Source organism: Bufo bufo, chromosome 7 (assembly GCF_905171765.1).
Source record: "Bufo bufo chromosome 7, aBufBuf1.1, whole genome shotgun sequence".
Classification (NCBI taxonomy): Eukaryota; Metazoa; Chordata; class Amphibia; order Anura; family Bufonidae; genus Bufo; species Bufo bufo.
Genome location: NC_053395.1, coordinates 85,488,809 through 85,505,579, shown reverse-complemented (window position 1 = coordinate 85,505,579; position 16,771 = coordinate 85,488,809). Strand labels below are relative to the sequence as shown.

The window sequence follows — 16,771 nt, the reverse complement described above, 5'->3', positions numbered from 1 at the left end:
ATTGTATCTGTTTTTGGCAAAGTCCAGAGATTTAATCTTAGTCTTTATCTGACTAGTAGCCCAAATACTGTACTTTGCTGACGGTCCGATTCTGGGCTAATGTGCTGTGATGGCGGGGTGAGTTCCGATCGCCCTGCCACCTTGCAGCATCAGAGGACGGTTGTTATCGATCCTTGTCTACAGTGTCAACACAGCTGGCAGCCGCGGCGTCGCGAGAACAAGCGATGCCGCGCATGCGCAGGAAGGAGCCGGCATCCAGGGCACTTCCGTGCGCTTCAGACCTCGCTCCTGTCTCTGCAATGGGCGCATGCGCGGCGCTGACGTGCGAGCGCACGAATGCGCCCATTGGCCTTGCTACATTGTGGGCGGCGGAGGCGGCAGCCAGGTTACTATTTAAATATGGTGGGAATGCCATACAGGTTGGCGTCCCATGTGCAGTTCTTCTTGCATCATTTTACTGCATGTTACATAGTCTCTTTATCTATAGGACCGCCCTAGGAGGTATCCATTATCTGGTTATACCCCCATTACTGGCTGAAGTATCTAGTCAGGCTGGTCTCTAGGGATGAAGGGCCTATCTTATACCTATCCCTAGTACATTTTCCCTCATCTCCCCTGATGAATTGCCTTTAATTTTGTTTTTTTAGGCAGTGAAACATGCGTGTAGGGAGTTCTTTTTAGATCCTTTAGGGACATATAGTTTATTCTTTGTAAGGGACAGGTTCCGGACGGGGTCGTCCTTGTAAGGACAAGTGCCCTGTGGTGAGACTGCTACCTATATCTAGTATTAGGGATACTCACATCAGTCAGCCATAGGATTTTTACAGGGACCCTGCATACATGTGCATCACTGCCTGACATTATTTTTTCATCTTCTACCTTTATTTGGAGAAACCTCAATCGGAGGCTTGTCGGTGGTGAACGATCCGTATCCTGTTCCGCGGTACCGGTAGGACAAACGGTTACTGGTGCCGCCATGCACTATTTTAGTGTATTTTTGTAATTTTCATTTGGGATAGACACCTAGGTGATTTCTAGGGTTTATATACATTTTCTATCCCAAGGTCTGTCTTATGCACACTTTATTTTGGAAAATACTTTATTTTATAGCAACCAAATGGGTCTGGTCTTTGAGTCCACCATCCATTTGCTGGTGCCTTGCAATTATCCTGTCTTCCTGCCTTGCACCTAGCTACCCACACAACCAACATCATGGGCATCCTGGCTACCATCAAGGAGGATCCCTAAGTTCAGGGTGTGCCCTGAGGGGAAGAAGTGTTGCGCCCCTCCAACCACTCCACAAACCCAGGGAGTGTCAGTGTGGGGAACGCCACCATGAACATGTACTGCATCCATCCTTTTGACCACCACCACCACTCCAGTCCTCCTCACAGCATTCGCCCTGCAGGTCGTTGCATTACCACAGCCACATATTGAGTTATAAATATTTTTTTATTTTCCATTCAATGAGACAAAATTATTAGTAATAAACAATAACATGTTGATTTAGAAATAGCCTTGGCTCAGGGCAGCCACCAAGACGTTGATGAACTTCTCCAAGGCAGCCTGGACCTGAGGGGTGAATGCAGATCCCAGCTTGGAGGCCAAGACGATGACCAAAACTTCTCCAAGGCGCTGTGAAAGAAATATAAAACAATAAGTGGAAACTAGGCCAATAGTTATAGGAATATGTTAGACTTTAAAATTTTGCACACTACAATGGCGGTGTAAATTCCATCTCATAAGCTAGTTATTGTTGAGGATTGTTAACTTTTTAGGGTACTTTCACACTAGCGTTTTTCTTTTCCGGCATTGAGTTCCGTCCTAGGGGCTCAATACCGGAATTTTTTTTATCAGTTTTATCCTAATGCATTCTGAATGGAGAGCATGCTGCATTTTTCTCTCCGGCCAAAAATCCTAAACACTTGCCAGAATGCCGGAGTCGGCATTAATTTCCATTGAAATTTCTGCTTTGACAGACCCGTTCTTCTGGTCCCCGCATGCGCAGACCTTTAAATCTGTGAAAAAAGATAAATACCTGGTCACTTGCCAGGTGACACCGGAGAAAAGGATCCAGTATTTCAATGCATTTGTCAGGCGGATCTGCATCCGGATCCGTCTGATAAATGCATCTGTTTGCGTCTGGATTGCCAGAGTTCCGGCGACCGGTCCATACTTTATTAACTAAGTACCAGGACATGTAGGATGTCCCTGAACTGACTATTATTTCTGGGCACCGCTCCGTTGGGCCGCTGTGGCCCCGGTTACATCCTCCCGCACTGTATGCTAAGAAAACAGCATCGGAACACCAGGGAGGAGACATCAGCTTTTCTCCCTGGGCGTTCCTTCTCCCTGTCTCTCTGTGACATTCTGCGCTGCGATTGGACAGCGCTACAGCCAGGGAGAAGGAACGCCCAGGGAGAAAAGCTGATGTCTCCTCCCTGGTGTTCTGATGCTGTTACTTAGCATACAGTGCAGGAGAATGTAACGGGGGCCACAGCGGCCCAACGGAGCAGCGCCCATAAATAATAGTAAGTGCAGGGACATCCCCCATGTATGCCCTACATGTCCTGGTACTTAGTTAATAAAGTATGGACCCATGAAAGGTCCTCCAGTGGCCAGCGGGGCTCAAGAGGCAGCTGACTTGGGTCCCCCAGGAGCAACTGGGCCTGGGGCAGCTGCCCCTTTTGCCCTGCGTTAAAGATTGCCCTGAGTAAACATATATATATATGTAATGACTGGTTTAACTGTTAGAATGTTACTAGTTTACTAACCCCTTAGTGACCACCAATATGCCTTTTTATGACAGTAACTAAGGGCCCTTAGGCTTGGCCACCACCTTTTTATGGCAGCCCAGTCTAAGCTCTTCCCAAGTCTTCTGTGCAGCGGAGACCAGGGGCTCTCATATTAGAGCCTCCTTCTCTAAAGCCTGTACCAACAGAGGTGCCTCAGATGCAATGGCCAATAGTGACAGTAGCATATGTTTTTGGCCTTTTGTACACGACCGTATGTATTTTGCGGTCTGCAAAAATTGGATCCGCAAAAAATACGGATGACATCCGTGTGCATTCCGTATTTTGCAGAACAGAACAGCTGGCCCCTAATAGAACAGTACTATCCTTGTCCGTAATGCGTGTTCTATCATTTTGTAGAACCGAAATACGGACATACGGAAATGTTTTTTTTGAGGAACCATTGAAGTGAATGGTTCCTCATACGGTCTGCAAAAAAAACTTAATGGACAATGAAAGAAAATACTGTACGTTTGCGTGCAAGAGGCCTTATACAGAGGGAGCGGACTCCCTCTGTCTCGCATTGACACCCCACAAATGACATTGCAGGGTGCCGATGCCTGTGCACAGCAGTCTGAAGCCTAATTAAGGCCCAGACCTGCCTGTAGTGTATCCTAACTGGCCATGCCTCTCTGGCGCAGCCTGTGCTGGTGACTGTCAGTATAGCACTGCTTAAGCAGTACAAGAGAATTATAGAAGAGATCAAAAGATTGCCTATTAAAGTCCCCTTGTGGGACTGTTAAATAGTTAAAAAAGTAAATAAAGAAGTTTTATTAAATTAAAAAAATTACAAGTTTGAAAAAATACACCTTTTTCCATTCAAAAAAAGTTTTTTCGTATTGTCCATATTGCCTCCTTTGCTGTCTTGATCACATTATACACTGCTCGTTTCCATGGTTACGACCACCCTGTAATCTATCAGTGGTGACCATGCTTACACACTATAGGAAAAAGCACAGGTCTATCTGGTGGCTGGGACCACGAGAGTGCTCAAAGTCCAGCACTTTTTCCTATAGTGTGCAAGCACGACCCCCCACTGCTGGATTGCAGGGTGTTCTTAACCATGGAAACAAGCAGTGTATAATGTTAAGAAAAATGTAATCCAGCCAGCAAAGGAGGCAATATGGACAATCACAGTACATTAGTAAGTGCCTTGTAATAACTTTCTCTACATGATAAATGCCATTTGCTGAAGTGAGACAACCCCTTTAAGGCCCAAAACAGGCTGGTCACTAGAGGTTAAACACATTAAAAGGGGTTCTCCATGCTACAAATATTGATGACCTACAGTACAGACCAAAAGTTTGGACACACCTTCTCATTCAAAGAGTTTTCTTTATTTTCATGACTATGAAGGCATCAAAACTATGAATTAACACATGTGGAATTATATACATAACAAATAAGTGTGAAACAACTGAAAATATGTCATATTCTAGGTTCTTCAAAGTAGCCACCTTTTGCTTTGATTACTGCTTTGCACACTCTTGGCATTCTCTTGATGAGCTTCAAGAGGTAGTCCCCTGAAATGGTCTTCCAACAGTCTTGAAGGAGTTCCCAGAGATGCTTAGCACTTGTTGGCCCTTTTGCCTTCACTCTGCGGTCCAGCTCACCCCAAACCATCTCGATTGGGTTCAGGTCCGGTGACTGTGGAGGCCAGGTCATCTGGCGCAGCACCCCATCACTCTCCTTCATGGTCAAATAGCCCTTACTTTCAAAGTTTTCCCAATTTTTCGGCTGACTGACTGACCTTCATTTCTTAAAGTAATGATGGCCACTCGTTTTTCTTTACTTAGCTGCTTTTTTCTTGCCATAATACAAATTCTAACAGTCTATTCAGTAGGACTATCAGCTGTGTATCCACCTGACTTCTCCTCAACGCAACTGATGGTCCCAACCCCATTTATAAGGCAAGAAATCCCACTTATTAAACCTGATAGGGCACACCTATGAAGTGAAAACCATTTCAGGGGACTACCCTTTGAAGCTCATCAAGAGAATGCCAAGAGTGTGCAAAGCAGTGATCAAAGCAAAAGGTGGCTACTTTGAAGAACCTAGAATATGACATATTTTCAGTTGTTTCACACTTGTTTGTTATGTATATAATTCCACATGTGTTAATTCATAGTTTTGATGCCTTTCAGTGTGAATCTACAATTTTCATAGTCATGAAAATAAAGAAAACTCTTTGAATGAGAAGGTGTGTCCAAACTTTTGGTCTGTACTGTATCTGCTGGATAGGTCACCAATATCAGATTGGTGGGAGTTTGACATCCGGAACCCCCAGTAATCAGCTGTTTCAGGCTGCTGCTGCAGTGCTGGAGATTGTGCAGTGTACAGAGCTGGGAGCAGAAGGTGAACGTGAGGTTCGGTATGCTGGTGCTATACACTATACACCGGAGCCTCCTGATCTGTACATCGTCAGATCCCAGTGCCACGGCAGCCTGGAACAGCTGATTTACTTTATTATTTTCCATTATAACATGGTTAGAATGGAAAATAATAGCATCCTTTAATACAGAATGCAAAGTCAAATGTCAATTGAGGGTTAAAAAATAAGAAACACATTACTCACCTCATCCACTTGATCACTCAGCCGGGATCCTCTTCTTTGTTCTTCTTAAAGGACCTGCAAAAGGACCTTCGCTGATGTCATCGCGCTCACCATGTGGTGAGCGCGGTGACATCAGCAAAGGTCCTGCTGAATGAAGATAGAAAAGAATCTAGTATAATAATATAATTGCGTTGCCTGCTGTACCTTGAAGTTCTCGGGGTCCACATGGAGCTCCTGGGCATGGGACTTGCTGAGGTCATGCAGGTAATGTTTCACATCATCCAAATGTTGGATGGCATTGCCAACAGCTGTGAACACCTTCTTGCCATGAGCCTACACCTTGGCGTTGCCAGAGATGGCGGTGACGTTGGACAGGTTTCCAAAGCTGCTGAAGTATCTCTGGGTCCAGGGGTACACGACCAGCAGCCTATAAAGAATGCATACATCATATATAAAGAAATAAAAATATATATACAGATAGATAGAGTAGCACAATACATATCAGGCCTCATGCACACGACCATGTCTGTATTGTATTTCACGTATGACTAGTCTGCAAAATATGGACACCTGTGTCAAATCCACACTTTTCTCACTCCCATTACTAGAAATTACTATTCATGTCCACAAAACAGACAAGAATAGGACATGTACTATACCCATTGATATGAAAGGGTCTGTGTGCAATCTGCAAAATATGCAGATCAGACACGGATACAAAATACGGTGGTCTACATGAGGCCTATGACATATGCATGACCTTACCTAGTCAGGGCATCATGGCCATCCTGTTCAACATTAACCTTGGCCCAGGTGGAGGTAATGGCAGCTCTCTCCTCAGCAGTCCAGTGCACCATTGTTGCTGTTGGGTTGTAGTTTGTTAGAGAGGAATCTCTAGAAGTCTGTTGTGAACTGGACACTAGGAGACCTTTTTATAGTGACCTTCCTGCAGTCCACCCATGTACATTTCTGCTGTGTCATCCTCCAGTGATCCAGAGAAATGATGAGGCTGGACAATTCACTGCTGACCACTTTATGTTAAGATAAAAACCCATCTCTCCACGTTTTAGTAAAGAATATTAAAAATAAGAGCAACATTTGCTTACCTCATGATCTTAACCAGTTAAGGACAGAGCTATTTTACGTTATTGCATTTTCATATGTGGACTTGCTTTTTTCAGGACAGTTCACCTTCTAAGGGCACCATTTAACACTGCAGGCAACGTAGTGGGAAGCTGGAAAAAAAATTCCAAATGGGGTGGAACTGGAAAAAAAATATAATTCCACCATAGTTTTAAAGGTTTCATTTTTATGGGGTAAAAGTGACATGTAACCTTTATTATATGGGTCAGTATGATTACTGCCATACAGCATTTATATTGTACGATATTTCTTGTGTTTTAATACCTAAATACCCCAATAACTTTTTAATCTGGATTTTCGTCTACAGAGATGTGTGAGGGCTTATTTGTTGTGTGGCAATCACTAGTTTTGATTGATACTATTTGGGAATGTGAATGATTTTTTGATCACTTTTTGTTCAAATATTTCGGGAAGAGTAAAGCAACAAAAAAATAGCAAATTAGCCATTTTGATGATTTTTCCATTATGTTATTCACCATATGAGATATATACAGGGGTAGTTGGCCATACACACTACAGGGAAATTTCCCGGTGGTCCGATGCCACCAGGGGGCCACCCAAGTCCTTCTCTCTGCCATAATTAGCTCTCAACAATAATTAACGCTGTGAGAATCAGGTAATCATGTACCTGGCCAGTGACCGAACATGCCCTCCTGAATTCAACTGCTGTGCCCCGCAACTTACCTCCTAAGCCCCCTGCTCCATAGACAACTGGAGGAGGAGGACAGAAGATGGTAGCTATTGATGGCCACCACAGAGGGCCAGATTTTGGGGAAATATTTTGTGTTACACTATGTTATTTGGTTCTGCTGGGATGGTATTTTGCATTATGGTATTGTTGACCCCGCCTACTTTTGTTGCCCCGCCTTCTGTTAATTTGGACCTGCCTACAAAATGGGGCCAATTTTAGTTTTTTTTTCCAGGGCCACTTTAAGTTCCCAGTCCGCCCCCGGATAACAAGTCCTTTTATGGCTACATTGACTGAAAAATAAAAAAATGTTATAAAGCTCTTGGAATGTGACAATAAAAATGCCTGGTCACTAAGGTGCAAAATACACACAGGGGACGGGGTTAATTCTCATGACATTTGGTGGTCTCTTTTTCAATAATGTTGTCTCTGACACAGTTGGAAGAGATATACAGTATAACAATAAAATAAATGATGTCCTGATACAGACCACTTTTCATTGCCCACGGTCTCTACAATTCAGACCGCAATGCCATTGGGAGGTTAAAGATGTAGTGTAATAATATTCCATAGGAAACTTCTTAAAGAGGACCTGTAACCTCTAGTGGGGATAATAGATAAATTACCCTATTAAAGGTCCTTTTTAGTGTTATAAAATGGAAATTATTTCTAGATGAAATATGTCTGTATTGTGAATTTTATAAATAGGGAAAAAGTTTCAACCATCCTTTATGCAGTGAGTATGTGCTATATCATCTGCCCCACATAACTGGATCAAATACGTGAATGGTAGCGGGCTGAATAAAAAAATAAAAAAATGAAATTGTTTAAATTTAAAGGGCATCTGTCCCCAGATTTGTACCTATGAAACTGTCTGACCTGTTGCATGTGCACTTGGCAGCTGAAGGCATCTGTGTTGGTCTCATGTTCATATGTGCCCGCACTGCTGAGAAAAATAATCTTTAATATATGTAAATGAGCCTCTAGGAGCAACGGGGGTGTTATCATTACTCCTAGAGGCTCAGCTCTCACTGCAACTGCCTGGTCCTGTACACTTTGATTGACAGGTCCAGACGTGATGATATTTTCACTGTTTGAAATGTCAATCAAAGTGCAGAGGACACAGCAGTTGCAGAGAGAGCTGAGCCTCTAGGTGTAAAGGTGATGCCCCCATTGCTACTAGAGGCTCATTTGTAGATATATAAAAAAAACATCATATTACTCAGAAATATGGGCACATATGAACATGGGACCAACACAGATGCCTTCAGCTACCAGGCGCACATGCAACAGGCACAAAACTACTGATAGATGCCCCTTAACTGACAAACATGCCCTTTATACATGTGCTTCTTCGCATTAGCTCACTCCTATGGTGTATCTTCATACATTTGATACTTAAATAGACTTTGATCAGATGGTTGAAAGACATAAAATACCCATATCGTAAGGGTTCCTAAGATCCGGGAGCGCCAGCGTCCTTACCTACCCATAGAAACCGCTGGAGGCTGATATATTAGCGATCCATGGAACCGGAAGTGCATTCCACCGTACCGGAAGTAAGGCTGCGGCGTGCGTTCCACGGGCCGGAAGGGTCCGAGGAGCGCGCACCTTTTAAGAGCAGATTTCCCCTTCCATGCCACTGCCCCATCGAGTCCCTGGGAGGAGGCAGTCATGACAGGAGCTGGGAGTAATCAGTAGCATCTTCATTATCAATAGGAGCTAGCGAGATGCCCAGGTCGCATCTTATGAGGTCTGTTTCATCATTATTAATTGTGACGTCCGTAGGATCCTTTCAGGACGACAAATGGTATAATCATATGGTGAATGTATTCATTTATTCATCCAGGAAGACACTGTGGCAAGTGCTATTGTATGTATCATTGGAACCGAGACCCCCTGAGGAGCCCTTGAGTGGGCGAAACGCGTTGGGGTATTGTGTTGTGGGGTACTTTATTGGTACCTGACTTATAGGCAACGATCATCTCTGTTGCAGCAATTATAATCTTTTACTATATGTTAATTGTTCACATATCTATCACTGTTAGGGTGTTACAGGGAAAGTAGGGAAGGAACGTGGACAGGGAAACCCCACCATTAGGTGTGACCCCTGGGCAAAGGCTAGAGGAGGACTGTACTAGGGAATGAATCCCCTTATAGAAGGATACTAGCCGACAACCTCCCTATCTACTAACTGTATATTGTGTATTGTTTGTACGTTACAATTGTGGTGGATGCTAAATGCGTAGAAATAAGTACCCGGCCTTAGGCCTGCACTTTTATTGGTATCAGCCACCAGTATGGGGCATTTATTTTAAAGATAAATAATAAAAGGTATATTTTAAAAGGGTCCTACCTTAATTAGAGAGAGAATAATATTGCTAAGATCCAGGCCTGTTGGTTTTCCAACTGAAGTAAATGTGGAGTAACTTTTCAGCAGCTATCATTACAGGCAGGATATCTGGGGATTTATGAGACATGATAGTGGTTTTACCGGACTTCCTTATTGATACCTATCCTCAGGATATGCCATAAAAATCTGATCAGTTGGGGTCCGAATCCTGGCACCCCCACCGATCAGCTGTTTTTAGGCATTATTTTGTTTCCTTATAGTAAGGGTATGCCTATATAGTGGTTTGCCAGTTTTGTCACAGTTCCTTTAAGCATTGGTTAAAAAACAATGGAATATGAAAACATGGACATTAAGGACTACATTTCATGATTTTCATATCCTTTTCTTTCTTTTGACTCAAGAACATCAAACATAACTTTTGTAGCCTTCAGTCACCACAAGCAGGGGTGGGATTGTGGCCAGGAGATGTTTGTGAATGGATCCGCAATAAGTGGTTTGACTCCTGGCTATTTTATGGTAAATCTGTTGATACTAGAATGTCCCTTTTGATGAATAAATTGCTGTGTTTTAAATGATCAAATTCTTACATCCTCAGCTTTAAAATCAGTAAAAAAATTGCAATAACAGACTCAAAATACAATAATTGAGTGAAGTATGCCTGTATAAAAAGACGGATCATAAATCCAATTTATCATTACCTTATCGCCCTCCTTTTCTCATAAATAAAGTATGTTGATGTATTTTTTTAAGATTTTTGAATACATGCTTATAAGAGAAGAAACAAAAATGAACACAATATATTGTAGCTGGAATAGTCATAAAAGTAATCTCTACCAGAGACATTTATTTAACATAAATTGCACCATTGCCTATGTCTAAAAAGTGTAGAGGTATCACAGGGTAATGGTTTGTCTGAATTATTGGCAAAGCAGAAGTGCAAACGTCAAGTCAAACCCTTCTACAAAGTGCTTCTCCACCCTTTTATCTCTCATGTAAATCTGTAAGTTATGCGCTCAGTCAACAAAATGGTAGAAAACTGCATTTACTGCTTTTCTGCAAGACCACAGTATGTCTCTTAATTACTCTACTAGCAAGTCTAATGCCTTTGACTATATCCAGGGGTGTCATTATAGGCAGTGTAGAGAAAGCAATATCACCTGGACCCTTGTGCTAGAAAGGAAAGAAGAAACCACTACTTAAAAGGGTTTTCTGAGACTTAAATCCAGAGGACAGGTCATCAGTATCTGATCGGTGGGTGTCCAACATCCAAGATCCCCGCTGATCAGCTGATTGAGAAGGCACCGGCACTCCTGTGAGCACCACTGCCTTCTCCTTAATAACCACGCACAGCGCCGTACATTTTATTGTGGCTGTGTTTGGTATCGCAGCTCAGCCCCATTCACTTCTATTAGACTGAGCTGGACCTACTGTAGGTCATGTGACTGATACACGTGTAGTCACTTGGCCTAGGGAGAGTTGAGAGAACACAGCGGTTCTCAAATAGCTGAAGGGGTGAGTGTCTGACCTCCACCAATGAGATTCTGATGACCTATCCAGAGGATAGGTCATTAGTATTTAAAGGGGTTCTCTATATATACAAACTGAAAAGACTAGCGTGGCATTAGCAGGAGTTGCTCAAACCCACATGCAGTCGTGCATATATATAGGGGAGCAAATCCTGCACTTGTGGCCCGTTGCTAATGGCAATCCCCAGCAAAATGCATACGGTGGAGGATGCCCGCGGCGAACCACAAGTACCACAATAGACATCATACACGAGGTAACAAGTGCGGATGTGATAATTAATATAACAATATAACAAAATAATAGCAAAAACAGGTGCACGCTGCAATCTTACTAAACCCTCAAACTGATTTTAAAATTGAGAGATTAGTCAACATATCCTACGGCTATATCAGCCAGTCTTGAGTGGGACTCGCAGACTCCTCCCTCCTCCCACTGCAAGCATGGTTACATGCTGGAGGTAACTGGTGAGTTGTTTGTGAGTCGGCCTCATGCTCCTGTAATTTGCCCACTGGCTCCTGGTAATGCCCATACGGCTCAGTTAGGAGAGTGTTAGGTCCCGGGCTACTTGAGAAACCTTGGCGTGGTGCCCGGGCTTAGACATGTCCTACATCGTAGGATATGTTGACTAATCTCTCAATTTTAAAATCAGTTTGAGGGTTTAGTAAGATTGCAGCGTGCACCTGTTTTTGCTATTATTTTGTTATATTGTTTTAAAGGGGTTCTGCAGTTTGTTTAAACTGATGATCTATCCTCTGGATAGATCATCAGCATCTGACCGGCGGGGGTCTGACACCTGGGAGCCCTGCCGATCAGCTGTTTGAGAAGGCAGCGGCACTCCAACAGCGCAGCGGCCTTCTCACTGTTTACCGTTAGCCCAGTGACGTGACGACTAGTATCACTGGCCTGGGCGGGGCTAAGCTCCATTCAAGTGAACAGAGTTTAGTCCCGCCCAGGCCAGGTAAACAGGGAGAAGGCCGCGGCGCTCCTGGAGCGCCGCTGCCTTCTCAAACAGCTGAACGGCGGGGGTCCGGGGTGTCAGACCTCCGCCGGTCAGATGCTGATGATCTATCCAGAGAATAGATCATCAATTTAAACAAACTGCAGAACCCCTTCTCAAACAGCTGATCGGCGGGGGTCCCGGGTGTCAAACCCTGCCAATCTTTTCCTGAGCCAGTGACGTTACGTTCATGGTGGGGTCCAACATCCGGGATCCCTGACGCTCAGCTGTTTGAGAATGCACCTGCTGCAACATTCTCCTTGCTTACCAAGCACAGCGCCGTACATTGTATAGCAGCTGTGCTTGACGTTACAGTTCAGCCCCTTTCACTTCATTAGGGCTGAGCTGTGCCTAGGCCATGTGACCAATGGACGTGTTGTCACAACAGCTGAACGGTGGGGGTCCCATGTGTCAAACCCTGACAATCTTTTCCTAAGCCAGTGACGTTACGTTCATCAGTCACATGGTCTATACACAGGTCAGTCCCATTCAAGAGAATGTGACTGAGCTGCAATACACAACCAAGCACAACCGCTGCACAATGGTCTGCACTGTGCTTGGTAGATTGCAAGGAGGCCATGGCGCTTGCCGCAGCCTCCTTAAACAGCTATTTGTTGGGGGTCCTGGGTGTCGAACCCCCACTGATCTGATATTGATGACCTCTCTTAAGAATAGAACATTAATATCAGTCTCAGAAAACCTCTTTAAAGTGTGACTAAACTGTGAAAAAATTCAAATAAATATACTACACTGCTCAAAAAAATAAAGGGAACACTTAAACAACACAATGTAACTCCAAGTCAATCACACTTCTGTGAAATCAAACTGTCCACTTAGGAAGCAACACTGAGTGACAATCAATTTCACATGCTGTTGTGCAAATGGGATAGACAACAGGTGGAAATTATAGGCAATTAGCAAGACACCCCCAATAAAGGAGAGGTTCTGCATGTGGTGACCACAGACCACTTCTCAGTTCCTATGCTTCCTGGCTGATGTTTTGGTCACTTTTGAATGCTGGCGGTGCTTTCACTCTAGTGGTAGCATGAGACGGAGTCTACAACCCACACAAGTGGCTCAGGTAGTGCAGCTTATCCAGGATGGCACATCAATGCGAGCTGTGGCAAGAAGGTTTGCTGTGTCTGTCAGCGTAGTGTCCAGAGCATGGAGGCGCTACCAGGAGACAGGCCAGTACATCAGGAGATGTGGAGGAGGCCATAGGAGGGCAACAACCCAGCATCAGGACCGCTACCTCCGCCTTTGTGCAAGGAGGAACAGGAGGAGCACTGCCAGAGCCCTGCAAAATGACCTCCAGCAGGCCACAAATGTGCATGTGTCTGCTCAAACGGTCAGAAACAGACTCCATGAGGGTGATATGAGGGCCCGACGTCCACAGGTGGGGTTGTGCTTACAGCCCAACACCGTGCAGGACGTTTGGCATTTGCCAGAGAACACCAAGATTGGCAATTTCGCCACTGGCGCCCTGTGCTTTTCACAGATGAAAGCAGGTTCACACTGAGCACATGTGACAGACGTGACAGAGTCTTGAGACGCTGTGGAGAACGTTCTGCTGCCTGCAACATCCTCCAGCATGACCGGTTTGGCATTGGGTCAGTAATGGTGTGGGGTGGCATTTCTTTGGAGGGCTGCACAGCCCTCCATGTGCTCGCCAGAGGTAGCCTGACTGCCATTAGGTACCGAGATGAGATCCTCAGACCCCTTGTGAGACCATATGCTGGTGCGGTTGGCCCTGGGTTCCTCCTAATGCAAGACAATGCTAGACCTCATGTGGCTGGAGTGTGTCAGCAGTTCCTGCAAGACGAAGGCATTGATGCTATGGACTGGCCCGCCCGTTCCCCAGACCTGAATCCAATTGAGCACATCTGGGACATCATGTCTCGCTCTATGCACCACAGACTGTCCAGGAGTTGGCAGATGCTTTAGTCCAGTTCTGGGAGGAGATCCCTCAGGAGATCGTCCGCCACCTCATCAGGAGCATGCACAGGCGTTGTAGGGAGGTCATACAGGCACGTGGAGGCCACACACACTACTGAGCCTCATTTTGACTTGTTTTAAGGACATTACATCAAAGTTGGATCAGCCTGTAGTGTGTTTTTCCACTTTAATTTTGAGTGTGACTCCAAATCCTGACCTCCATGGGTTGAAAAATTTGATTTCCATTTTTTAATTTTTGTGTGATTTTGTTGTCAGCACATTCAACTATGTAAAGAACAAAGTATTTCAGAAGAATATTTAATTAATTCAGATCTAGGATGTGTTATTTTTGTGTTCCCTTTATTTTTTTGAGCAGTGTATTATAAAATAATAACTGTGCCCGTGGAGCTTTATATTACATAAGACTATGTTAGATTGTATTAGGTGATTGTTATTAGGGATGAGCGAACTTCATATTTTGAAGTTCAAGTTCGAGTTATGGTTGGGATATATGCTGAATTGCGTTATGGATTCCGTTACCACGGACCATAATGCAATTCATTGACGGAATGCCTTTATAGGCATTCCGTTATTCATTCTGTCATAATAGAAGTCTATGGCCTGCATAACGGCTCTTCTCTTGGGGTAGTCTTCTGAGCTAACTGAGGCTCACTTTATCAACTGGCAGGCTAGAGTTCTTCCTGGTAGCAACTAACAGCCAGGACTATCTAGCTGCATGTCAGGAGGACGCCCTCAGCATATCTCTGGCTAAGATGCCCTCTCACTTCTCTGTCCACAGACTCCTGACTACAGACTAACTCCTCCCTGTCTGGGCCTGAACATTTATACTAGGGGCTCCCTATCTCCCTCTAGTGTCTAGGATGCCTAACTACACCTTAATAGGCCTGCTATGCATATCACAGGGGAACAATACATGTAAAAACACATAGAAAATACATTAAAGTACATGGTTAAATATAATATTACTGTCCCTTAGGAGTAGGAGTAACACGTGACCCTTGTGTAGTGACCACCCCTACCTAGTGGGACACTACAGAAGCGCACTCCTTTTACACAGTCGTCAGCTGATTCCACATAGATGTCTACAGAACCTGTTCTATTAAACGCTTATATGTAACAATCGGCTGCAAAATTGTCCCGTCTAAACTAAATCCACCTTTACTTATGACATATGTAATGCGGTACAAGGCACAGTACACATATATATATATATATCCTCCTTGATTGGGTGTGGTACTACTTGAATGGGTACCAGATCAGTACAACAACCGCTGAGATGGACCTTAGGTTAAGTTGCAAAAAGGTGACTAAAAAGTTTTTACCCAATGGGTGTTCTGATAGTTCTATGTCTTGATCATGCAGTGGATGCCATATGGGTAGGTGTGGTATACTAGTCACCATATGCATACATTGGGGGTCATTTATCAAAACTGGTGTAAAGTAGAACTGGCTTAGTTGCCCATAGCAACCAATCAGATTCCACCTTTCATTTTCCAAAGCAGCTCTGAAAAATGAAAGGTGGAATCTGATTGGTTGCTATGGGCAACTAAGCCAGTTCTACCTTACACCAGTTTTGATAAATGACCCCCCTTGTGTTCACTTTGTTCCAGTATTACAACAAATGTTCTGAATACTCCAGGTGTTCTGATGGTCAGAGACAGGTCTCTGGTGAAGAGCTTAGTAACCCTAAATGATTCTAGATTAATTGTTTCTATTCACAGTATGCAGGGACGGATTGGCCATAGACCTCACAGGGAAATTTACTGGTGGGCCAATGTCCAGTGAGCCACCTGGACCCTCCTCATGGTCGGCCAGTGGAAGTTTTTGGGGACATATATTGTGCTGCTGGCAGTATTTTGTGATGGACTGTGGTATTTGGCTCTGTTGGTGTGGTATAATGTGCCACAGTATGGTATTGATGGCCCTGCCTTTCATCAGTTTGGATTCAACTACAAAATGGGGCCACTTTTAGTATTTTTTCCAGGGCCATAGCAAGAGATCACGCATCAAAACAAAACTCAAATTCTCTACTCAAACCTATAAAGGCCCCTTTCACACAGGCGAGTATTCTGCGCGGATGCGATGCGTGAGTTGAACGCATTGCACCCGCACTGAATCCTGATCCATTCATTTCTATGGGGCTGTGCACACGAGCGGCGATTTTCATGCATCACTTGTGCGTTGTGTGAAAATCGCAGCATACTCCTTTTTGTGCGTTTTTCACGTAACGCAGGCCCCATAGAAATGAGTGGGGTTGCGTGAAAATCGCAAGCATCCGCAAGCAAGTGCGGATGCAGTGCGATTTTCACGCACGGTTGCTAGGAGACGATCGGGATGGAGACCCGATCATTATTATTTTCCCTTATAACATGGTTATAAGGGAAAATAATAGTATTCTAAATACAGAATGCATAGTACAATAGCGCTGGAGGGGTTAAAAAAAAAATATATAATTTAACTCACCTTAATCCACTTGATCGCGCAGCCCGGCTTCTCTTCTGTCTTCTTCTTTGCTCTGTGCAGGAAAAGAACCTGTGGGGACATCACTCCGGTCATCACATGGTCCGTCACATGATCTTTTACCATGGTGATGGATCATGTGATGGAACATGTGATGACCAGAGTGACGTCACCACAGGTCCTTTTCCTGCACACAGCAAAGATGAAGACAGAAGAGAAGCCGGGCTGCGAGATCAAGTGGATTAAGGTGAGTTTAATTTTAATTTTATTTTTTTTAACCCCTCCAGCTCTATTGTACTAT

The 16,771-nt window shown here is 44.2% G+C and overlaps 1 pseudogene; it reads right to left on the bottom strand.

Annotated features, from left to right (window-relative positions):
- Window positions 1-1,506: 1,506 nt before the first annotated feature.
- Window positions 1,507-6,203, bottom strand: LOC121007942 (annotated as a pseudogene).
- Between the last annotated feature and the right edge of the window lie 10,568 nt (window positions 6,204-16,771).